The sequence below is a fragment of the Astyanax mexicanus genome, chromosome 18 (genome assembly GCF_023375975.1).
Source record: "Astyanax mexicanus isolate ESR-SI-001 chromosome 18, AstMex3_surface, whole genome shotgun sequence".
Taxonomy (NCBI): domain Eukaryota; kingdom Metazoa; phylum Chordata; class Actinopteri; order Characiformes; family Acestrorhamphidae; genus Astyanax; species Astyanax mexicanus.
Window position 1 is genome coordinate 32,062,875 of NC_064425.1, and position 22,054 is coordinate 32,084,928.

General features: G+C 36.9%; 21 non-coding genes across 21 annotated transcripts; all 21 read left to right on the top strand.

The window, feature by feature from the left end:
* The first annotated feature begins 471 nt into the window (after positions 1–471).
* LOC125782971 (5S ribosomal RNA) lies at positions 472–590 on the top strand. Its single transcript, XR_007425708.1, has one exon. It is a non-coding gene; the product is annotated as a 5S ribosomal RNA (ribosomal RNA).
* An 802-nt stretch (positions 591–1,392) lies between these two features.
* Positions 1,393–1,511, top strand: LOC125783193 (5S ribosomal RNA). The gene has a single exon (XR_007425927.1). It is a non-coding gene; the product is annotated as a 5S ribosomal RNA (ribosomal RNA).
* An 804-nt stretch (positions 1,512–2,315) lies between these two features.
* On the top strand, positions 2,316–2,434 carry LOC125782972 (5S ribosomal RNA). Its single transcript, XR_007425709.1, has one exon. It is a non-coding gene; the product is annotated as a 5S ribosomal RNA (ribosomal RNA).
* Positions 2,435–3,238: 804 nt separating this feature from the next.
* LOC125783194 (5S ribosomal RNA) lies at positions 3,239–3,357 on the top strand. The gene has a single exon (XR_007425928.1). It is a non-coding gene; the product is annotated as a 5S ribosomal RNA (ribosomal RNA).
* An 803-nt stretch (positions 3,358–4,160) lies between these two features.
* Positions 4,161–4,279, top strand: LOC125782973 (5S ribosomal RNA). Its single transcript, XR_007425710.1, has one exon. It is a non-coding gene; the product is annotated as a 5S ribosomal RNA (ribosomal RNA).
* An 802-nt stretch (positions 4,280–5,081) lies between these two features.
* On the top strand, positions 5,082–5,200 carry LOC125783195 (5S ribosomal RNA). The gene has a single exon (XR_007425929.1). It is a non-coding gene; the product is annotated as a 5S ribosomal RNA (ribosomal RNA).
* Positions 5,201–6,004: 804 nt separating this feature from the next.
* LOC125782974 (5S ribosomal RNA) lies at positions 6,005–6,123 on the top strand. Its single transcript, XR_007425711.1, has one exon. It is a non-coding gene; the product is annotated as a 5S ribosomal RNA (ribosomal RNA).
* An 803-nt stretch (positions 6,124–6,926) lies between these two features.
* On the top strand, positions 6,927–7,045 carry LOC125782975 (5S ribosomal RNA). Its single transcript, XR_007425712.1, has one exon. It is a non-coding gene; the product is annotated as a 5S ribosomal RNA (ribosomal RNA).
* Positions 7,046–7,847: 802 nt separating this feature from the next.
* LOC125783247 (5S ribosomal RNA) lies at positions 7,848–7,966 on the top strand. Its single transcript, XR_007425981.1, has one exon. It is a non-coding gene; the product is annotated as a 5S ribosomal RNA (ribosomal RNA).
* An 804-nt stretch (positions 7,967–8,770) lies between these two features.
* Positions 8,771–8,889, top strand: LOC125782976 (5S ribosomal RNA). The gene has a single exon (XR_007425713.1). It is a non-coding gene; the product is annotated as a 5S ribosomal RNA (ribosomal RNA).
* An 803-nt stretch (positions 8,890–9,692) lies between these two features.
* On the top strand, positions 9,693–9,811 carry LOC125782977 (5S ribosomal RNA). Its single transcript, XR_007425714.1, has one exon. It is a non-coding gene; the product is annotated as a 5S ribosomal RNA (ribosomal RNA).
* An 804-nt stretch (positions 9,812–10,615) lies between these two features.
* Positions 10,616–10,734, top strand: LOC125783197 (5S ribosomal RNA). Its single transcript, XR_007425931.1, has one exon. It is a non-coding gene; the product is annotated as a 5S ribosomal RNA (ribosomal RNA).
* Positions 10,735–11,537: 803 nt separating this feature from the next.
* On the top strand, positions 11,538–11,656 carry LOC125782978 (5S ribosomal RNA). Its single transcript, XR_007425715.1, has one exon. It is a non-coding gene; the product is annotated as a 5S ribosomal RNA (ribosomal RNA).
* A 3,704-nt stretch (positions 11,657–15,360) lies between these two features.
* Positions 15,361–15,479, top strand: LOC125783198 (5S ribosomal RNA). Its single transcript, XR_007425932.1, has one exon. It is a non-coding gene; the product is annotated as a 5S ribosomal RNA (ribosomal RNA).
* An 804-nt stretch (positions 15,480–16,283) lies between these two features.
* On the top strand, positions 16,284–16,402 carry LOC125782979 (5S ribosomal RNA). Its single transcript, XR_007425716.1, has one exon. It is a non-coding gene; the product is annotated as a 5S ribosomal RNA (ribosomal RNA).
* An 804-nt stretch (positions 16,403–17,206) lies between these two features.
* Positions 17,207–17,325, top strand: LOC125783199 (5S ribosomal RNA). Its single transcript, XR_007425933.1, has one exon. It is a non-coding gene; the product is annotated as a 5S ribosomal RNA (ribosomal RNA).
* Positions 17,326–18,131: 806 nt separating this feature from the next.
* LOC125783286 (5S ribosomal RNA) lies at positions 18,132–18,246 on the top strand. The gene has a single exon (XR_007426015.1). It is a non-coding gene; the product is annotated as a 5S ribosomal RNA (ribosomal RNA).
* Positions 18,247–19,050: 804 nt separating this feature from the next.
* Positions 19,051–19,169, top strand: LOC125782980 (5S ribosomal RNA). The gene has a single exon (XR_007425717.1). It is a non-coding gene; the product is annotated as a 5S ribosomal RNA (ribosomal RNA).
* Positions 19,170–19,972: 803 nt separating this feature from the next.
* LOC125782982 (5S ribosomal RNA) lies at positions 19,973–20,091 on the top strand. Its single transcript, XR_007425719.1, has one exon. It is a non-coding gene; the product is annotated as a 5S ribosomal RNA (ribosomal RNA).
* Positions 20,092–20,893: 802 nt separating this feature from the next.
* LOC125782983 (5S ribosomal RNA) lies at positions 20,894–21,012 on the top strand. The gene has a single exon (XR_007425720.1). It is a non-coding gene; the product is annotated as a 5S ribosomal RNA (ribosomal RNA).
* Positions 21,013–21,817: 805 nt separating this feature from the next.
* Positions 21,818–21,936, top strand: LOC125782984 (5S ribosomal RNA). The gene has a single exon (XR_007425721.1). It is a non-coding gene; the product is annotated as a 5S ribosomal RNA (ribosomal RNA).
* Positions 21,937–22,054: the final 118 nt, after the last annotated feature.

Genomic DNA, 22,054 nt, shown 5'->3' on the forward strand with positions numbered 1-22,054 from the left:
GTGTGCCGCGGACTCAGGCTGTTTGGATGGCAGGGGTGAAAAAAATTAAAAAGGCACCTTCTGTAGGACACAGGGCCTTTCTGTAAATGTATGCCAAGTATACTTTAATGTGTGTGTATGATTTTATTTATTTATTTCTCAGAATACTCTTTGTAAATATGATTTTTTTTAATTGGGCTTTTTTTTTTATTGGGCCTAATCTGAAGCTTCCATTCCATTGAGTAAGAAACGTAGAGCAAGAAAATTGAACAAAAAAAATGAAGAGATAAAAATTAAGACATATAGGCAGTTTTTGTCTTTTTTTCTTTGGTTACTTTTTGTAGTGAAAGTTAAAAGGAGCTTTTATTTTGAGGCAAGATCTTTGTATTAGTCCGTAGAGCTGCTTTACTTTTGTCAAGAGCAGTAAATGACAGTGAAAAGACTCAGGTCTGTGAGTGACTTATAAATAGGCTTGTTGGGAGTTGATCTTTCGCTTACGGCCATACCACCCTGAGAACGCCCGATCTCGTCTGATCTCGGAAGCTAAGCAGGGTCGGGCCTGGTTAGTACTTGGATGGGAGACCGCCTGGGAATACCAGGTGCTGTAAGCTTTTCCATCTTTCCTTTATTTTTTACTCCGTTCAGTCCATGATTTCACAAATTTTTAAAAGGCTACACTGTGTTTACTCTTCATATAAAACACTTACAGTAAACCATATACAGATTAAATACTCACTTAAAAGTTATTTCATTTTTCTGAAGGAGGATATTGTTTCTTCATGCTAATAAATAAAGAAAAAATGCATTATTTTTATTTTCTTAACATAGGTACAGGGCGACTGACTCCTGTTCCTGGGGCTCTACCACGCTAAAGATTTCAGATTTAACACACCTGAGTCTAGAATGTTCACGTGATCCTGAAGGTCCTAATTACCTGGATCAAGTGTGCCGCGGACTCAGGCTGTTTGGATGGCAGGGGTGAAAAAAATTAAAAATGCACCTTCTGTAGGACACAGGGCCTTTCTGTAAATGTATGCCAAGTATACTTTAATGTGTGTGTATGATTTTATTTATTTATTTCTCAGAATATTCTTTGTAAATATGATTTTTTTTTAAATTGGGCTTTTTTTTATTGGGCCTAATCTGAAGCTTCCATTCCATTGATTAAGAAACGTAGAGCAAGAAAATTGAACAAAAAAATGAAGAGATAAAAATTAAGACATATAGGGAGTTTTTGTCTTTTTTTCTTTGGTTACTTTTTGTAGTGAAAGTTAAAAGGAGCTTTTATTTTGAGGCAAGATCTTTGTATTAGTCCGTAGAGCTGCTTTACTTTTGTCAAGAGCAGTAAATGACAGTGAAAAGACTCAGGTCTGTGAGTGACTTATAAATAGGCTTGTTGGGAGTTGATCTTTCGCTTACGGCCATACCACCCTGAGAACGCCCGATCTCGTCTGATCTCGGAAGCTAAGCAGGGTCGGGCCTGGTTAGTACTTGGATGGGAGACCGCCTGGGAATACCAGGTTCTGTAAGCTTTTCCATCTTTCCTTTATTTTTTACTCCGTTCAGTCCATGATGTCACAAATTTTTACAAGGCTACACTGTGTTTACTCTTCATATAAAACACTTACAGTAAACCATATACAGATTAAATACTCACTTAAAAGTTATTTCATTTTTCTGAAGGAGGATATTGTTTCTTCATGCTAATAAATGAAGAAAAAATGCATTATTTTTTATTTTCTTAACATAGGTACAGGGCGACTGACTCCTGTTCCTGGGGCTCTACCACGCTAAAGATCTCAGATTTAACACACCTGAGTCTAGAATGTTCACGTGATCCTGAAGGTCTTAATTACCTGGATCAAGTGTGCCGCGGACTCAGGCTGTTTGGATGGCAGGGGTGAAAAAAATTAAAAAGGCACCTTCTGTAGGACACAGGGCCTTTCTGTAAATGTATGCCAAGTATACTTTAATGTGTGTGTATGATTTTATTTATTTATTTCTCAGAATATTCTTTGTAAATATGATTTTTTTTTAAATTGGGCTTTTTTTTTATTGGGCCTAATCTGAAGCTTCCATTCCATTGATTAAGAAACGTAGAGCAAGAAAATTGAACAAAAAAATGAAGAGATAAAAATTAAGACATATAGGGAGTTTTTGTCTTTTTTTCTTTGGTTACTTTTTGTAGTGAAAGTTAAAAGGAGCTTTTATTTTGAGGCAAGATCTTTGTATTAGTCCGTAGAGCTGCTTTACTTTTGTCAAGAGCAGTAAATGACAGTGAAAAGACTCAGGTCTGTGAGTGACTTATAAATAGGCTTGTTGGGAGTTGATCTTTCGCTTACGGCCATACCACCCTGAGAACGCCCGATCTCGTCTGATCTCGGAAGCTAAGCAGGGTCGGGCCTGGTTAGTACTTGGATGGGAGACCGCCTGGGAATACCAGGTGCTGTAAGCTTTTCCATCTTTCCTTTATTTTTTACTCCGTTCAGTCCATGATGTCACAAATTTTTACAAGGCTACACTGTGTTTACTCTTCATATAAAACACTTACAGTAAACCATATACAGATTAAATACTCACTTAAAAGTTATTTCATTTTTCTGAAGGAGGATATTGTTTCTTCATGCTAATAAATAAAGAAAAAATGCATTATTTTTTATTTTCTTAACATAGGTACAGGGCGACTGACTCCTGTTCCTGGGGCTCTACCACGCTAAAGATTTCAGATTTAACACACCTGAGTCTAGAATGTTCACGTGATCCTGAAGGTCTTAATTACCTGGATCAAGTGTGCCGCGGACTCAGGCTGTTTGGATGGCAGGGGTGAAAAAATTTAAAAAGGCACCTTCTGTAGGACACAGGGCCTTTCTGTAAATGTATGCCAAGTATACTTTAATGTGTGTGTATGATTTTATTTATTTATTTCTCAGAATATTCTTTGTAAATATGATTTTTTTTTTAATTGGGCTTTTTTTTTTATTGGGCCTAATCTGAAGCTTCCATTCCATTGAGTAAGAAACGTAGAGCAAGAAAATTGAACAAAAAAAATGAAGAGATAAAAATTAAGACATATAGGGAGTTTTTGTCTTTTTTTCTTTGGTTACTTTTTGTAGTGAAAGTTAAAAGGAGCTTTTATTTTGAGGCAAGATCTTTGTATTAGTCCGTAGCTGCTTTACTTTTGTCAAGAGCAGTAAATGACAGTGAAAAGACTCAGGTCTGTGAGTGACTTATAAATAGGCTTGTTGGGAGTTGATCTTTCGCTTACGGCCATACCACCCTGAGAACGCCCGATCTCGTCTGATCTCGGAAGCTAAGCAGGGTCGGGCCTGGTTAGTACTTGGATGGGAGACCGCCTGGGAATACCAGGTTCTGTAAGCTTTTCCATCTTTCCTTTATTTTTTACTCCGTTCAGTCCATGATGTCACAAATTTTTACAAGGCTACACTGTGTTTACTCTTCATATAAAACACTTACAGTAAACCATATACAGATTAAATACTCACTTAAAAGTTATTTCATTTTTCTGAAGGAGGATATTGTTTCTTCATGCTAATAAATGAAGAAAAAATGCATTATTTTTTATTTTCTTAACATAGGTACAGGGCGACTGACTCCTGTTCCTGGGGCTCTACCACGCTAAAGATCTCAGATTTAACACACCTGAGTCTAGAATGTTCACGTGATCCTGAAGGTCTTAATTACCTGGATCAAGTGTGCCGCGGACTCAGGCTGTTTGGATGGCAGGGGTGAAAAAAATTAAAAAGGCACCTTCTGTAGGACACAGGGCCTTTCTGTAAATGTATGCCAAGTATACTTTAATGTGTGTGTATGATTTTATTTATTTATTTCTCAGAATACTCTTTGTAAATATGATTTTTTTTAATTGGGCTTTTTTTTTATTGGGCCTAATCTGAAGCTTCCATTCCATTGAGTAAGAAACGTAGAGCAAGAAAATTGAACAAAAAAAATGAAGAGATAAAAATTAAGACATATAGGCAGTTTTTGTCTTTTTTTCTTTGGTTACTTTTTGTAGTGAAAGTTAAAAGGAGCTTTTATTTTGAGGCAAGATCTTTGTATTAGTCCGTAGAGCTGCTTTACTTTTGTCAAGAGCAGTAAATGACAGTGAAAAGACTCAGGTCTGTGAGTGACTTATAAATAGGCTTGTTGGGAGTTGATCTTTCGCTTACGGCCATACCACCCTGAGAACGCCCGATCTCGTCTGATCTCGGAAGCTAAGCAGGGTCGGGCCTGGTTAGTACTTGGATGGGAGACCGCCTGGGAATACCAGGTGCTGTAAGCTTTTCCATCTTTCCTTTATTTTTTACTCCGTTCAGTCCATGATTTCACAAATTTTTAAAAGGCTACACTGTGTTTACTCTTCATATAAAACACTTACAGTAAACCATATACAGATTAAATACTCACTTAAAAGTTATTTCATTTTTCTGAAGGAGGATATTGTTTCTTCATGCTAATAAATAAAGAAAAAATGCATTATTTTTATTTTCTTAACATAGGTACAGGGCGACTGACTCCTGTTCCTGGGGCTCTACCACGCTAAAGATTTCAGATTTAACACACCTGAGTCTAGAATGTTCACGTGATCCTGAAGGTCCTAATTACCTGGATCAAGTGTGCCGCGGACTCAGGCTGTTTGGATGGCAGGGGTGAAAAAAATTAAAAATGCACCTTCTGTAGGACACAGGGCCTTTCTGTAAATGTATGCCAAGTATACTTTAATGTGTGTGTATGATTTTATTTATTTATTTCTCAGAATATTCTTTGTAAATATGATTTTTTTTTAAATTGGGCTTTTTTTTATTGGGCCTAATCTGAAGCTTCCATTCCATTGATTAAGAAACGTAGAGCAAGAAAATTGAACAAAAAAATGAAGAGATAAAAATTAAGACATATAGGGAGTTTTTGTCTTTTTTTCTTTGGTTACTTTTTGTAGTGAAAGTTAAAAGGAGCTTTTATTTTGAGGCAAGATCTTTGTATTAGTCCGTAGAGCTGCTTTACTTTTGTCAAGAGCAGTAAATGACAGTGAAAAGACTCAGGTCTGTGAGTGACTTATAAATAGGCTTGTTGGGAGTTGATCTTTCGCTTACGGCCATACCACCCTGAGAACGCCCGATCTCGTCTGATCTCGGAAGCTAAGCAGGGTCGGGCCTGGTTAGTACTTGGATGGGAGACCGCCTGGGAATACCAGGTTCTGTAAGCTTTTCCATCTTTCCTTTATTTTTTACTCCGTTCAGTCCATGATGTCACAAATTTTTACAAGGCTACACTGTGTTTACTCTTCATATAAAACACTTACAGTAAACCATATACAGATTAAATACTCACTTAAAAGTTATTTCATTTTTCTGAAGGAGGATATTGTTTCTTCATGCTAATAAATGAAGAAAAAATGCATTATTTTTTATTTTCTTAACATAGGTACAGGGCGACTGACTCCTGTTCCTGGGGCTCTACCACGCTAAAGATCTCAGATTTAACACACCTGAGTCTAGAATGTTCACGTGATCCTGAAGGTCTTAATTACCTGGATCAAGTGTGCCGCGGACTCAGGCTGTTTGGATGGCAGGGGTGAAAAAAATTAAAAAGGCACCTTCTGTAGGACACAGGGCCTTTCTGTAAATGTATGCCAAGTATACTTTAATGTGTGTGTATGATTTTATTTATTTATTTCTCAGAATATTCTTTGTAAATATGATTTTTTTTTAAATTGGGCTTTTTTTTTATTGGGCCTAATCTGAAGCTTCCATTCCATTGATTAAGAAACGTAGAGCAAGAAAATTGAACAAAAAAATGAAGAGATAAAAATTAAGACATATAGGGAGTTTTTGTCTTTTTTTCTTTGGTTACTTTTTGTAGTGAAAGTTAAAAGGAGCTTTTATTTTGAGGCAAGATCTTTGTATTAGTCCGTAGAGCTGCTTTACTTTTGTCAAGAGCAGTAAATGACAGTGAAAAGACTCAGGTCTGTGAGTGACTTATAAATAGGCTTGTTGGGAGTTGATCTTTCGCTTACGGCCATACCACCCTGAGAACGCCCGATCTCGTCTGATCTCGGAAGCTAAGCAGGGTCGGGCCTGGTTAGTACTTGGATGGGAGACCGCCTGGGAATACCAGGTGCTGTAAGCTTTTCCATCTTTCCTTTATTTTTTACTCCGTTCAGTCCATGATGTCACAAATTTTTACAAGGCTACACTGTGTTTACTCTTCATATAAAACACTTACAGTAAACCATATACAGATTAAATACTCACTTAAAAGTTATTTCATTTTTCTGAAGGAGGATATTGTTTCTTCATGCTAATAAATAAAGAAAAAATGCATTATTTTTTATTTTCTTAACATAGGTACAGGGCGACTGACTCCTGTTCCTGGGGCTCTACCACGCTAAAGATTTCAGATTTAACACACCTGAGTCTAGAATGTTCTCGTGATCCTGAAGGTCTTAATTACCTGGATCAAGTGTGCCGCGGACTCAGGCTGTTTGGATGGCAGGGGTGAAAAAAATTAAAAAGGCACCTTCTGTAGGACACAGGGCCTTTCTGTAAATGTATGCCAAGTATACTTTAATGTGTGTGTATGATTTTATTTATTTATTTCTCAGAATATTCTTTGTAAATATGATTTTTTTTAAATTGGGCTTTTTTTTTATTGGGCCTAATCTGAAGCTTCCATTCCATTGATTAAGAAACGTAGAGCAAGAAAATTGAACAAAAAAATGAAGAGATAAAAATTAAGACATATAGGGAGTTTTTGTCTTTTTTTCTTTGGTTACTTTTTGTAGTGAAAGTTAAAAGGAGCTTTTATTTTGAGGCAAGATCTTTGTATTAGTCCGTAGAGCTGCTTTACTTTTGTCAAGAGCAGTAAATGACAGTGAAAAGACTCAGGTCTGTGAGTGACTTATAAATAGGCTTGTTGGGAGTTGATCTTTCGCTTACGGCCATACCACCCTGAGAACGCCCGATCTCGTCTGATCTCGGAAGCTAAGCAGGGTCGGGCCTGGTTAGTACTTGGATGGGAGACCGCCTGGGAATACCAGGTGCTGTAAGCTTTTCCATCTTTCCTTTATTTTTTACTCCGTTCAGTCCATGATTTCACAAATTTTTAAAAGGCTACACTGTGTTTACTCTTCATATAAAACACTTACAGTAAACCATATACAGATTAAATACTCACTTAAAAGTTATTTCATTTTTCTGAAGGAGGATATTGTTTCTTCATGCTAATAAATAAAGAAAAAATGCATTATTTTTATTTTCTTAACATAGGTACAGGGCGACTGACTCCTGTTCCTGGGGCTCTACCACGCTAAAGATTTCAGATTTAACACACCTGAGTCTAGAATGTTCACGTGATCCTGAAGGTCCTAATTACCTGGATCAAGTGTGCCGCGGACTCAGGCTGTTTGGATGGCAGGGGTGAAAAAAATTAAAAATGCACCTTCTGTAGGACACAGGGCCTTTCTGTAAATGTATGCCAAGTATACTTTAATGTGTGTGTATGATTTTATTTATTTATTTCTCAGAATATTCTTTGTAAATATGATTTTTTTTTAAATTGGGCTTTTTTTTATTGGGCCTAATCTGAAGCTTCCATTCCATTGATTAAGAAACGTAGAGCAAGAAAATTGAACAAAAAAATGAAGAGATAAAAATTAAGACATATAGGGAGTTTTTGTCTTTTTTTCTTTGGTTACTTTTTGTAGTGAAAGTTAAAAGGAGCTTTTATTTTGAGGCAAGATCTTTGTATTAGTCCGTAGAGCTGCTTTACTTTTGTCAAGAGCAGTAAATGACAGTGAAAAGACTCAGGTCTGTGAGTGACTTATAAATAGGCTTGTTGGGAGTTGATCTTTCGCTTACGGCCATACCACCCTGAGAACGCCCGATCTCGTCTGATATCGGAAGCTAAGCAGGGTCGGGCCTGGTTAGTACTTGGATGGGAGACCGCCTGGGAATACCAGGTTCTGTAAGCTTTTCCATCTTTCCTTTATTTTTTACTCCGTTCAGTCCATGATGTCACAAATTTTTACAAGGCTACACTGTGTTTACTCTTCATATAAAACACTTACAGTAAACCATATACAGATTAAATACTCACTTAAAAGTTATTTCATTTTTCTGAAGGAGGATATTGTTTCTTCATGCTAATAAATGAAGAAAAAATGCATTATTTTTTATTTTCTTAACATAGGTACAGGGCGACTGACTCCTGTTCCTGGGGCTCTACCACGCTAAAGATCTCAGATTTAACACACCTGAGTCTAGAATGTTCACGTGATCCTGAAGGTCTTAATTACCTGGATCAAGTGTGCCGCGGACTCAGGCTGTTTGGATGGCAGGGGTGAAAAAAATTAAAAAGGCACCTTCTGTAGGACACAGGGCCTTTCTGTAAATGTATGCCAAGTATACTTTAATGTGTGTGTATGATTTTATTTATTTATTTCTCAGAATATTCTTTGTAAATATGATTTTTTTTTAAATTGGGCTTTTTTTTTATTGGGCCTAATCTGAAGCTTCCATTCCATTGATTAAGAAACGTAGAGCAAGAAAATTGAACAAAAAAATGAAGAGATAAAAATTAAGACATATAGGGAGTTTTTGTCTTTTTTTCTTTGGTTACTTTTTGTAGTGAAAGTTAAAAGGAGCTTTTATTTTGAGGCAAGATCTTTGTATTAGTCCGTAGAGCTGCTTTACTTTTGTCAAGAGCAGTAAATGACAGTGAAAAGACTCAGGTCTGTGAGTGACTTATAAATAGGCTTGTTGGGAGTTGATCTTTCGCTTACGGCCATACCACCCTGAGAACGCCCGATCTCGTCTGATCTCGGAAGCTAAGCAGGGTCGGGCCTGGTTAGTACTTGGATGGGAGACCGCCTGGGAATACCAGGTGCTGTAAGCTTTTCCATCTTTCCTTTATTTTTTACTCCGTTCAGTCCATGATGTCACAAATTTTTACAAGGCTACACTGTGTTTACTCTTCATATAAAACACTTACAGTAAACCATATACAGATTAAATACTCACTTAAAAGTTATTTCATTTTTCTGAAGGAGGATATTGTTTCTTCATGCTAATAAATAAAGAAAAAATGCATTATTTTTTATTTTCTTAACATAGGTACAGGGCGACTGACTCCTGTTCCTGGGGCTCTACCACGCTAAAGATTTCAGATTTAACACACCTGAGTCTAGAATGTTCTCGTGATCCTGAAGGTCTTAATTACCTGGATCAAGTGTGCCGCGGACTCAGGCTGTTTGGATGGCAGGGGTGAAAAAAATTAAAAAGGCACCTTCTGTAGGACACAGGGCCTTTCTGTAAATGTATGCCAAGTATACTTTAATGTGTGTGTATGATTTTATTTATTTATTTCTCAGAATATTCTTTGTAAATATGATTTTTTTTAAATTGGGCTTTTTTTTTATTGGGCCTAATCTGAAGCTTCCATTCCATTGATTAAGAAACGTAGAGCAAGAAAATTGAACAAAAAAATGAAGAGATAAAAATTAAGACATATAGGGAGTTTTTGTCTTTTTTTCTTTGGTTACTTTTTGTAGTGAAAGTTAAAAGGAGCTTTTATTTTGAGGCAAGATCTTTGTATTAGTCCGTAGAGCTGCTTTACTTTTGTCAAGAGCAGTAAATGACAGTGAAAAGACTCAGGTCTGTGAGTGACTTATAAATAGGCTTGTTGGGAGTTGATCTTTCGCTTACGGCCATACCACCCTGAGAACGCCCGATCTCGTCTGATCTCGGAAGCTAAGCAGGGTCGGGCCTGGTTAGTACTTGGATGGGAGACCGCCTGGGAATACCAGGTGCTGTAAGCTTTTCCATCTTTCCTTTATTTTTTACTCCGTTCAGTCCATGATGTCACAAATTTTTACAAGGCTACACTGTGTTTACTCTTCATATAAAACACTTACAGTAAACCATATACAGATTAAATACTCACTTAAAAGTTATTTCATTTTTCTGAAGGAGGATATTGTTTCTTCATGCTAATAAATAAAGAAAAAATGCATTATTTTTTATTTTCTTAACATAGGTACAGGGCGACTGACTCCTGTTCCTGGGGCTCTACCACGCTAAAGATTTCAGATTTAACACACCTGAGTCTAGAATGTTCACGTGATCCTGAAGGTCTTAATTACCTGGATCAAGTGTGCCGCGGACTCAGGCTGTTTGGATGGCAGGGGTGAAAAAATTTAAAAAGGCACCTTCTGTAGGACACAGGGCCTTTCTGTAAATGTATGCCAAGTATACTTTAATGTGTGTGTATGATTTTATTTATTTATTTCTCAGAATATTCTTTGTAAATATGATTTTTTTTTTAATTGGGCTTTTTTTTTTATTGGGCCTAATCTGAAGCTTCCATTCCATTGAGTAAGAAACGTAGAGCAAGAAAATTGAACAAAAAAAATGAAGAGATAAAAATTAAGACATATAGGGAGTTTTTGTCTTTTTTTCTTTGGTTACTTTTTGTAGTGAAAGTTAAAAGGAGCTTTTATTTTGAGGCAAGATCTTTGTATTAGTCCGTAGCTGCTTTACTTTTGTCAAGAGCAGTAAATGACAGTGAAAAGACTCAGGTCTGTGAGTGACTTATAAATAGGCTTGTTGGGAGTTGATCTTTCGCTTACGGCCATACCACCCTGAGAACGCCCGATCTCGTCTGATCTCGGAAGCTAAGCAGGGTCGGGCCTGGTTAGTACTTGGATGGGAGACCGCCTGGGAATACCAGGTTCTGTAAGCTTTTCCATCTTTCCTTTATTTTTTACTCCGTTCAGTCCATGATGTCACAAATTTTTACAAGGCTACACTGTGTTTACTCTTCATATAAAACACTTACAGTAAACCATATACAGATTAAATACTCACTTAAAAGTTATTTCATTTTTCTGAAGGAGGATATTGTTTCTTCATGCTAATAAATGAAGAAAAAATGCATTATTTTTTATTTTCTTAACATAGGTACAGGGCGACTGACTCCTGTTCCTGGGGCTCTACCACGCTAAAGATCTCAGATTTAACACACCTGAGTCTAGAATGTTCACGTGATCCTGAAGGTCTTAATTACCTGGATCAAGTGTGCCGCGGACTCAGGCTGTTTGGATGGCAGGGGTGAAAAAAATTAAAAAGGCACCTTCTGTAGGACACAGGGCCTTTCTGTAAATGTATGCCAAGTATACTTTAATGTGTGTGTATGATTTTATTTATTTATTTCTCAGAATACTCTTTGTAAATATGATTTTTTTTAATTGGGCTTTTTTTTTATTGGGCCTAATCTGAAGCTTCCATTCCATTGAGTAAGAAACGTAGAGCAAGAAAATTGAACAAAAAAAATGAAGAGATAAAAATTAAGACATATAGGCAGTTTTTGTCTTTTTTTCTTTGGTTACTTTTTGTAGTGAAAGTTAAAAGGAGCTTTTATTTTGAGGCAAGATCTTTGTATTAGTCCGTAGAGCTGCTTTACTTTTGTCAAGAGCAGTAAATGACAGTGAAAAGACTCAGGTCTGTGAGTGACTTATAAATAGGCTTGTTGGGAGTTGATCTTTCGCTTACGGCCATACCACCCTGAGAACGCCCGATCTCGTCTGATCTCGGAAGCTAAGCAGGGTCGGGCCTGGTTAGTACTTGGATGGGAGACCGCCTGGGAATACCAGGTGCTGTAAGCTTTTCCATCTTTCCTTTATTTTTTACTCCGTTCAGTCCATGATTTCACAAATTTTTAAAAGGCTACACTGTGTTTACTCTTCATATAAAACACTTACAGTAAACCATATACAGATTAAATACTCACTTAAAAGTTATTTCATTTTTCTGAAGGAGGATATTGTTTCTTCATGCTAATAAATAAAGAAAAAATGCATTATTTTTATTTTCTTAACATAGGTACAGGGCGACTGACTCCTGTTCCTGGGGCTCTACCACGCTAAAGATTTCAGATTTAACACACCTGAGTCTAGAATGTTCACGTGATCCTGAAGGTCCTAATTACCTGGATCAAGTGTGCCGCGGACTCAGGCTGTTTGGATGGCAGGGGTGAAAAAAATTAAAAATGCACCTTCTGTAGGACACAGGGCCTTTCTGTAAATGTATGCCAAGTATACTTTAATGTGTGTGTATGATTTTATTTATTTATTTCTCAGAATATTCTTTGTAAATATGATTTTTTTTTAAATTGGGCTTTTTTTTATTGGGCCTAATCTGAAGCTTCCATTCCATTGATTAAGAAACGTAGAGCAAGAAAATTGAACAAAAAAATGAAGAGATAAAAATTAAGACATATAGGGAGTTTTTGTCTTTTTTTCTTTGGTTACTTTTTGTACACTGCAAAAAACGATTCTTGAGCCCAGTAAACTTTGCTCATTAATATGAGAAGATTTTACCTAAAATTATACTTTTTGAACTATGCTTAATTAAAACAGTATGTACAAACCAATATTTTGTGTGTTTATTTTGTTTAGAAATTTGGAGAAATATTGCATGAATATTTGAGTAAAATCAACATGATTTGAGCCCAGTGATGTTTGCTCATTATAATGAGAAGATTTTACCTAAAATTATACTTTTCGAACTTTGCTTAATTACAAAAATAAGTACAACCCAATAGTTTTAGTGTGTATTATGTTAAGATTTTGTTACGCCTAACTAAATATTTTAAGGCTGCTTGGGAGACCACGAGGCACTGATACAAGTACTTATCTCCACTGATGAAGAACTTTTGGAAGGCAGCGAGCATGGACTGCATGGGTAAGAGCACAGTGACTGATTATTTTTGAGATATTTACAGTTGTGAGTTATCTGTGTAGTTTAAGTTGGTTTTAGAAACACGGTGCTTCAGTGAACTGTGTTGGCCTGCAGCTATAGGCAAGCATCAAACCGAAAGAAAGGGCAAATGTAGCTAGCTAGCACGTAGGCTAACCACCCGGGTGGCTATTCCGGCACTGGGCGCGTACAAACCGGGCTGGGCCGTCATGCTAACACCGCATTAGCGACCCCGGTGAGTAGACCAGAGTCGGTCTAGCTGGCTTAATCAACTTATTTTTAGCGTGCCGTAATGCTAACACCGCGTTAGCGTGCTGTAATGCTAACACAGCGTTAGCGTGCTATAATGCTAACACCACGTTAGCGTGCTGTAATGCTAACACAGCGTTAGCGTGCTATAATGCTTACACCGCGTTAGCGTGCACCGCATTAGAGACCCCGGTGAGTAACGCCAGACCAGAGTCGGTCTAGCTGGCTAATCAAAGTATTGTTCGCGTGCTATAAGGCTAACGCATGTTAGCTACAATGATTGGCCACTTCAACCCCTTTTTTACATTCTCCTTTTCACTGAGCAGCTTGGTGCACTTAGTTCTATAATTATCAGTGTTGGGAATAACAGCGTTATAAGTAACGGCGTTAGGTAACGACGTCATTTTGTCAGTAACGGGATAAAATAATTAATTACTTTTCCTGTCGTTACAACGCCGTTGACGTTACTGGTGATTAAAAGCAGTGCGTTACTATATAATGATATAATAACAGTAATTCGAGCGGACCCCTGCCCAGGCTAGTGAGTAGTAACAGGTGTTTCACCATGAACTGTGACCTATAGAGATCTGTGACTCCAGGTCTAAACAGGTGACAGTTCTCGGTGTAACACCTGTTGAACTTGACACGCTCTTAACACGCCCTGGCCCGACGGCGGGCCAGATAAATATAATAATTAATATCTGGCTGTGTTTATGAATAATTACAGGCTCAATATATCAATGACAGCCTGCTGACTCTCAGGATTACGGAGCTGCAAACCGTTTTACTGTCGGATGTACGGTTCCTGAATAAGAGTGCGTTAGACGGTTCGGTCTGTGAACACGCTCTTTGATCCGCCTGGGGTTACTACAGGACACCCCTCACACGCAAACAGAGAATATCAGCGCGTACCTCAGAGTCCGGGCTTCAGAACCCCTCCAAACATCACAACATCCATCAGTCCAGTCTCCAGTAATCCTCATATCCGAGCACTGCTTTTAGAAAAAAATATTATCAACTTTAACGGTTTATTTTAGGAGTTTCTCTATGTTCTACAGCGATAAACTGCGCATGCGCGTTTCCATGGGCTTCAGCCTGAGAAAAAAAAGAGGTCTGGGCTCAGCCAATCAGGTGGCGAGTTATGCGGGACAGAGGTGGTAGCCAATCAGAGCCAGTGTTTTTACACGTGTGCATAAGCACACCTGTGACACTCTCTGTAACTGTTTACTTTTTGCTTTTGCTTTTTTTTTTTATAAAAAAAAAATGTTTTTTTAAAGGATTTTATTCTGCTCTATTCTGATGTGCAATAAATATAAAAAGTTATGTACAAACACCTTTCTGATCTACTTATTTCAACTGACTGTAAAAATGTTTTTTTTCAGTAATTGGCCTGCAGGTTAGGGAGACAAAGGGATAAAATATTATTTTTGTTTCTACACTGTTTTACAGAGTTTTTGCAGATGAGCATAAAACACATGTATTTCTATAATTACAGACTGTTTGTTAAAAAAAATAAATGGAGTTCATTTGAAATGGTCTAAGACTTTTTTTTAACTGCTTTTAAATATTTAATGTTCAGCTGCTCAACCTGCTGTCTTGCTCATGTTCATCTTACAATATTAAGTTAAGTTAATATTAAGTTTATTCACTGGACAAAGACATTTTTTATGTGAAGGCGTAAAGTGATTTTTTTTGTACTGTCAGTATTAAGACTTTTTGAAAAAAGGACAAAAAAACTTTTCTTAGTTTTATTTAAGAATATGGTGCAACATTTTTGAAAACGTATTATTAAGTATTGCCAGTTTAAGATTTTTGTTAAAAATGAGTAAAAAAATATTTGTTGGTTCTACGTAAAAATATGGTGCAACATTTTTGCAACCTTATTATTAAGTAATGTCAGTTTAAGATTTTAGTTAAAAATGACTAAAAAATATTTGTTGGTTCTACGTAAAAATATGGTGCAACATTTTTGCAACCTTATTTTTAAGTAATTTCACTGTAATTTTTTTTTGTAAAAATGACGAAAAATGTTTCTATGGGTTTACGTAAAAACATAGTGCAACATTTTTGCAAGCAAATTATTAAGTAATATCAGTTTAATATTTTAATTAAAAGTTATCAAAAAAGATTTGTGGGTAACACTTAAAAACAAGCTTGCAAAAACGTTGCACTATATTTTTAAGTAAAACCAGCACATCATTTTTTACAGTGTAGTGAAAGTTAAAAGGAGCTTTTATTTTGAGGCAAGATCTTTGTATTAGTCCGTAGAGCTGCTTTACTTTTGTCAAGAGCAGTAAATGACAGTGAAAAGACTCAGGTCTGTGAGTGACTTATAAATAGGCTTGTTGGGAGTTGATCTTTCGCTTACGGCCATACCACCCTGAGAACGCCCGATCTCGTCTGATCTCGGAAGCTAAGCAGGGTCGGGCCTGGTTAGTACTTGGATGGGAGACCGCCTGGGAATACCAGGTTCTGTAAGCTTTTCCATCTTTCCTTTATTTTTTACTCCGTTCAGTCCATGATGTCACAAATTTTTACAAGGCTACACTGTGTTTACTCTTCATATAAAACACTTACAGTAAACCATATACAGATTAAATACTCACTTAAAAGTTATTTCATTTTTCTGAAGGAGGATATTGTTTCTTCATGCTAATAAATGAAGAAAAAATGCATTATTTTTTATTTTCTTAACATAGGTACAGGGCGACTGACTCCTGTTCCTGGGGCTCTACCACGCTAAAGATCTCAGATTTAACACACCTGAGTCTAGAATGTTCACGTGATCCTGAAGGTCTTAATTACCTGGATCAAGTGTGCCGCGGACTCAGGCTGTTTGGATGGCAGGGGTGAAAAAAATTAAAAAGGCACCTTCTGTAGGACACAGGGCCTTTCTGTAAATGTATGCCAAGTATACTTTAATGTGTGTGTATGATTTTATTTATTTATTTCTCAGAATATTCTTTGTAAATATGATTTTTTTTTAAATTGGGCTTTTTTTTTATTGGGCCTAATCTGAAGCTTCCATTCCATTGATTAAGAAACGTAGAGCAAGAAAATTGAACAAAAAAATGAAGAGATAAAAATTAAGACATATAGGGAGTTTTTGTCTTTTTTTCTTTGGTTACTTTTTGTAGTGAAAGTTAAAAGGAGCTTTTATTTTGAGGCAAGATCTTTGTATTAGTCCGTAGAGCTGCTTTACTTTTGTCAAGAGCAGTAAATGACAGTGAAAAGACTCAGGTCTGTGAGTGACTTATAAATAGGCTTGTTGGGAGTTGATCTTTCGCTTACGGCCATACCACCCTGAGAACGCCCGATCTCGTCTGATCTCGGAAGCTAAGCAGGGTCGGGCCTGGTTAGTACTTGGATGGGAGACCGCCTGGGAATACCAGGTGCTGTAAGCTTTTCCATCTTTCCTTTATTTTTTACTCCGTTCAGTCCATCATGTCACAAATTTTTACAAGGCTACACTGTGTTTACTCTTCATATAAAACACTTACAGTAAACCATATACAGATTAAATACTCACTTAAAAGTTATTTCATTTTTCTGAAGGAGGATATTGTTTCTTCATGCTAATAAATAAAGAAAAAATGCATTATTTTTTATTTTCTTAACATAGGTACAGGGCGACTGACTCCTGTTCCTGGGGCTCTACCACGCTAAAGATTTCAGATTTAACACACCTGAGTCTAGAATGTTCACGTGATCCTGAAGGTCTTAATTACCTGGATCAAGTGTGCCGCGGACTCAGGCTGTTTGGATGGCAGGGGTGAAAAAATTTAAAAAGGCACCTTCTGTAGGACACAGGGCCTTTCTGTAAATGTATGCCAAGTATACTTTAATGTGTGTGTATGATTTTATTTATTTATTTCTCAGAATATTCTTTGTAAATATGATTTTTTTTTTAATTGGGCTTTTTTTTTTATTGGGCCTAATCTGAAGCTTCCATTCCATTGAGTAAGAAACGTAGAGCAAGAAAATTGAACAAAAAAAATGAAGAGATAAAAATTAAGACATATAGGGAGTTTTTGTCTTTTTTTCTTTGGTTACTTTTTGTAGTGAAAGTTAAAAGGAGCTTTTATTTTGAGGCAAGATCTTTGTATTAGTCCGTAGCTGCTTTACTTTTGTCAAGAGCAGTAAATGACAGTGAAAAGACTCAGGTCTGTGAGTGACTTATAAATAGGCTTGTTGGGAGTTGATCTTTCGCTTACGGCCATACCACCCTGAGAACGCCCGATCTCGTCTGATCTCGGAAGCTAAGCAGGGTCGGGCCTGGTTAGTACTTGGATGGGAGACCGCCTGGGAATACCAGGTTCTGTAAGCTTTTCCATCTTTCCTTTATTTTTTACTCCGTTCAGTCCATGATGTCACAAATTTTTACAAGGCTACACTGTGTTTACTCTTCATATAAAACACTTACAGTAAACCATATACAGATTAAATACTCACTTAAAAGTTATTTCATTTTTCTGAAGGAGGATATTGTTTCTTCATGCTAATAAATAAAGAAAAAATGCATTATTTTTTATTTTCTTAACATAGGTACAGGGCGACTGACTCCTGTTCCTGGGGCTCTACCACGCTAAAGATTTCAGATTTAACACACCTGAGTCTAGAATGTTCACGTGATCCTGAAGGTCTTAATTACCTGGATCAAGTGTGCCGCGGACTCAGGCTGTTTGGATGGCAGGGGTTAAAAAAATTAAAAAGGCACCTTCTGTAGGACACAGGGCCTTTCTGTAAATGTATGCCAAGTATACTTTAATGTGTGTGTATGATTTTATTTATTTATTTCTCAGAATATTCTTTGTAAATATGATTTTTTTTTTAATTGGGCTTTTTTTTTTATTGGGCCTAATCTGAAGCTTCCATTCCATTGAGTAAGAAACTTAGAGCAAGAAAATTGAACAAAAAAAATGAAGAGATAAAAATTAAGACATATAGGGAGTTTTTGTCTTTTTTTCTTTGGTTACTTTTTGTAGTGAAAGTTAAAAGGAGCTTTTATTTTGAGGCAAGATCTTTGTATTAGTCCGTAGAGCTGCTTTACTTTTGTCAAGAGCAGTAAATGACAGTGAAAAGACTCAGGTCTGTGAGTGACTTATAAATAGGCTTGTTGGGAGTTGATCTTTCGCTTACGGCCAACCCTGAGAACGCCCGATCTCGTCTGATCTCGGAAGCTAAGCAGGGTCGGGCCTGGTTAGTACTTGGATGGGAGACCGCCTGGGAATACCAGGTGCTGTAAGCTTTTCCATCTTTCCTTTATTTTTTACTCCGTTCAGTCCATGATGTCACAAATTTTTACAAGGCTACACTGTGTTTACTCTTCATATAGAACACTTACAGTAAACCATATACAGATTAAATACTCACTTAAAAGTTATTTCATTTTTCTGAAGGAGGATATTGTTTCTTCATGCTAATAAATAAAGAAAAAATGCATTATTTTTTATTTTCTTAACATAGGTACAGGGCGACTGACTCCTGTTCCTGGGGCTCTACCACGCTAAAGATTTCAGATTTAACACACCTGAGTCTAGAATGTTCACGTGATCCTGAAGGTCTTAATTACCTGGATCAAGTGTGCCGCGGACTCAGGCTGTTTGGATGGCAGGGGTGAAAAAAATTAAAAAGGCACCTTCTGTAGGACACAGGGCCTTTCTGTAAATGTATGCCAAGTATACTTTAATGTGTGTGTATGATTTTATTTATTTATTTCTCAGAATATTCTTTGTAAATATGATTTTTCTTTTAATTGGGCTTTTTTTTATGGGGCCTAATCTGAAGCTTCCATTCCATTGAGTAAGAAACGTAGAGCAAGAAAATTGAACAAAAAAAATGAAGAGATAAAAATTAAGACATATCGGGAGTTTTTGTCTTTTTTTCTTTGGTTACTTTTCGTAGTGAAAGTTAAAAGGAGCTTTTATTTTGAGGCAAGATCTTTGTATTAGTCCGTAGAGCTGCTTTACTTTTGTCAAGAGCAGTAAATGACAGTGAAAAGACTCAGGTCTGTGAGTGACTTATAAATAGGCTTGTTGGGAGTTGATCTATCGCTTACGGCCATACCACCCTGAGAACGCCCGATCTCGTCTGATCTCGGAAGCTAAGCAGGGTCGGGCCTGGTTAGTACTTGGATGGGAGACCGCCTGGGAATACCAGGTGCTGTAAGCTTTTCCATCTTTCCTTTATTTTTTACTCCGTTCAGTCCATGATGTCACAAATTTTTACAAGGCTACACTGTGTTTACTCTTCATATAAAACACTTACAGTAAACCATATACAGATTAAATACTCACTTGAAAGTTATTTCATTTTTCTGAAGGAGGATATTGTTTCTTCATGCTAATAAATGAAGAAAAAATGCATTATTTTTTATTTTCTTAACATAGGTACAGGGCGACTGACTCCTGTTCCTGGGGCTCTACCACGCTAAAGATCTCAGATTTAACACACCTGAGTCTAGAATGTTCACGTGATCCTGAAGGTCTTAATTACCTGGATCAAGTGTGCCGCGGACTCAGGCTGTTTGGATGGCAGGGGTGAAAAAAATTAAAAAGGCACCTTCTGTAGGACACAGGGCCTTTCTGTAAATGTATGCCAAGTATACTTTAATGTGTGTGTATGATTTTATTTATTTATTTCTCAGAATATTCTTTGTAAATATGATTTTTTTTTAAATTGGGCTTTTTTTTATTGGGCCTAATCTGAAGCTTCCATTCCATTGATTAAGAAACGTAGAGCAAGAAAATTGAACAAAAAAATGAAGAGATAAAAATTAAGACATATAGGGAGTTTTTGTCTTTTTTTCTTTGGTTACTTTTTGTAGTGAAAGTTAAAAGGAGCTTTTATTTTGAGGCAAGATCTTTGTATTAGTCCGTAGAGCTGCTTTACTTTTGTCAAGAGCAGTAAATGACAGTGAAAAGACTCAGGTCTGTGAGTGACTTATAAATAGGCTTGTTGGGAGTTGATCTTTCGCTTACGGCCATACCACCCTGAGAACGCCCGATCTCGTCTGATCTCGGAAGCTAAGCAGGGTCGGGCCTGGTTAGTACTTGGATGGGAGACCGCCTGGGAATACCAGGTGCTGTAAGCTTTTCCATCTTTCCTTTATTTTTTACTCCGTTCAGTCCATGATGTCACAAATTTTTACAAGGCTACACTGTGTTTACTCTTCATATAGAACACTTACAGTAAACCATATACAGATTAAATACTCACTTAAAAGTTCTTTCATTTTTCTGAAGGAGGATATTGTTTCTTCATGCTAATAAATAAAGAAAAAATGCATTATTTTTTATTTTCTTAACATAGGTACAGGGCGACTGACTCCTGTTCCTGGGGCTCTACCCCGCTAAAGATTTCAGATTTAACACACCTGAGTCTAGAATGTTCACGTGATCCTGAAGGTCTTAATTACCTGGATCAAGTGTGCCGCGGACTCAGGCTGTTTGGATGGCAGGGGTGAAAAAAATTAAAAAGGCACCTTCTGTAGGACACAGGGCCTTTCTGTAAATGTATGCCAAGTATACTTTAATGTGTGTGTATGATTTTATTTATTTATTTCTCAGAATATTCTTTGTAAATATGATTTTTTTTTAATTGGGCTTTTTTTATTGGGCCTAATCTGAAGCTTCCATTCCATTGAGTAAGAAACGTAGAGCAAGAAAATTGAACAAAAAAAATGAAGAGATAAAAATTAAGACATATAGGGAGTTTTTGTCTTTTTTTCTTTGGTTACTTTTTGTAGTGAAAGTTAAAAGGAGCTTTTATTTTGAGGCAAGATCTTTGTATTAGTCCGTAGAGCTGCTTTACTTTTGTCAAGAGCAGTAAATGACAGTGAAAAGACTCAGGTCTGTGAGTGACTTATAAATAGGCTTGTTGGGAGTTGATCTATCGCTTACGGCCATACCACCCTGAGAACGCCCGATCTCGTCTGATCTCGGAAGCTAAGCAGGGTCGGGCCTGGTTAGTACTTGGATGGGAGACCGCCTGGGAATACCAGGTGCTGTAAGCTTTTCCATCTCTCCTTTATTTTTTACTCCGTTCAGTCCATGATGTCACAATTTTTTACAAGGCTACACTGTGTTTACTCTTCATATAAAACACTTACAGTAAACCATATACAGATTAAATACTCACTTAAAAGTTCTTTCATTTTCCTGAAGGAGGATATTGTTTCTTCATGCTAATAAATAAAGAAAAAATGCATTATTTTGTATTTTCTTAACATAGGTACAGGGCGACTGACTCCTGTTCCTGGGGCTCTACCACGCTAAAGATTTCAGATTTAACACACCTGAGTCTAGAATGTTCACGTGATCCTGAAGGTCTTAATTACCTGGATCAAGTGTGCCGCGGACTCAGGCTGTTTGGATGGCAGGGGTGAAAAAAATTAAAAAGGCACCTTCTGTAGGACACAGGGCCTTTCTGTAAATGTATGCCAAGTATACTTTAATGTGTGTGTATGATTTTATTTATTTATTTCTCAGAATATTCTTTGTAAATATGATTTTTTTTTAATTGGGCTTTTTTTTTATTGGGCCTAATCTGAAGCTTCCATTCCATTGAGTAAGAAACGTAGAGCAAGAAAATTGAACAAAAAAAAATGAAGAGATAAAAATTAAGACATATAGGGAGTTTTTGTCTTTTTTTCTTTGGTTACTTTTTGTAGTGAAAGTTAAAAGGAGCTTTTATTTTGAGGCAAGATCTTTGTATTAGTCCGTAGAGCTGCTTTACTTTTGTCAAGAGCAGTAAATGACAGTGAAAAGACTCAGGTCTGTGAGTGACTTATAAATAGGCTTGTTGGGAGTTGATCTTTCGCTTACGGCCATACCACCCTGAGAACGCCCGATCTCGTCTGATCTCGGAAGCTAAGCAGGGTCGGGCCTGGTTAGTACTTGGATGGGAGACCGCCTGGGAATACCAGGTGCTGTAAGCTTTTCCATCTTTCCTTTATTTTTTACTCCGTTCAGTCCATGATGTCACAAATTTTTACAAGGCTACATTGTGTTTACTCTTCATATAAAACACTTACAGTAAACCATATACAGATTAAA